Source organism: Talpa occidentalis, unplaced genomic scaffold, assembly GCF_014898055.3.
Source record: "Talpa occidentalis isolate TD23 unplaced genomic scaffold, MPIMG_talOcc4v2.1 talOcc4.9, whole genome shotgun sequence".
Taxonomy (NCBI): Eukaryota; Metazoa; Chordata; class Mammalia; order Eulipotyphla; family Talpidae; genus Talpa; species Talpa occidentalis.
This window is the reverse complement of record NW_023605305.1, coordinates 100443846-100445302: the sequence shown is the minus strand read 5'-3', so window position 1 is coordinate 100445302 and position 1457 is coordinate 100443846.

Below are 1457 nucleotides of genomic sequence, written 5' to 3'. Positions count from 1 at the left end.
GCTATTTATGTATCTTCTTATCAAACTATCTTAGCAGTTTTCCAAAAAGTAGCAACGATGTGTTGTACTTGAAATCCATCATAATGTTGTCGAAAATATCAAAATCTTATTTTTTATAAAAGTGAAAGAAATATGAGTTGAAGGTTATTTACATTAAATTTACTCTTACGTGCTTAAGAAAAGCACAACCCTGTTCAACACTTAACAATTCGCTTCACCACCTATGGCTTCTAGTACATTCTAAGTTTAAACAACAGTTTCATTGTTTCTCCTTCCTCTTCTTCCTCAAGGTGTCAGGTGTCTGTTTACATAAGACATTATCGCCAGTATGTAAGTTACAGTATAGTCAATTTTAACCTTATTCTTTCAGCCTTTAGAATTTCCATTCCTACAATCAGGTAAAAGCAATAATAGTATTCAAATATTTCTCAAACTATACAAATACAAAAGCTATTTGTATTCTAATTCTTAGATTGAAATTGTTCAGTATTACTGTACTCCAAAACCCCTTTCTCTATATGGTTCCAGGTTAGAATTGGGCAAGCATAAAATCTGCAGAAGTTTTGGAAAACAGAAATGAAGGAAGAATCCTTACTCTCAGCAGATTTTTAGGGTCAAATATGGTAAAACAGAAATATAGGCGCTGATAAGTTTTAGTTCAGCTTCACTCTTCCTGCTCTAGATCAGCTCTTCTTCCCCCAGGTTCTCTGCTAAACTCTCAACTGTAGACACAGTATGCAGTTACACAGAAGTGACTATTTTTGTAAATTTTCCATCAGCACCACTGAATTGTCCTACTCTGGCTGCAGGACATGACTTACTTCTTAGAATCCTTTGAAATTTGACTTTGTCTAGTCACACCAGTCTTTCAGAAGGGCTGCCTAGTGACTTTTCAGGAATTCTCTGATACTTTCTTCTTTGACCTTGACTTACCCTACTTCTTCCACAATTATTGAAATTCTTATTGCTGTTGTAGGAAATTGGAAGTAAAAGTAATAGTACTCAGAATATTTCATAATAGTAAAAAATTCTGTTGCTCTATTAAACCATAACCAGTACAGCTAGTGCCAAGAAATGGTTCCAGAGTAACAGGACCATAACAAGAAGAATCTGAAGTCATTTTTCTAATGTGACTCTATATAATAAAGACATTAATGAACAATTACCAGTGATAAAGGAGTCACTGATAGTTCAACCTGCTAAACCAAAAATTATTTAAATTTTCACCTATATAGGAGACCCCTCCCCCACTTTATGATATAAATCTGTTCTGCTCATGCAATCCTGTAGTGAAAATACTGTAATGTGAACCCAATAGTACATCAGTATTACATAATTCATCCTAACATGGCATGGTTTGCAATTTCCAGCACATTACTAAATTTATGTGATTGTGATTTATACAATAAAACAAAATACTGAATTTTGTTTTTATTGATATTGAGAAGATAAAATTA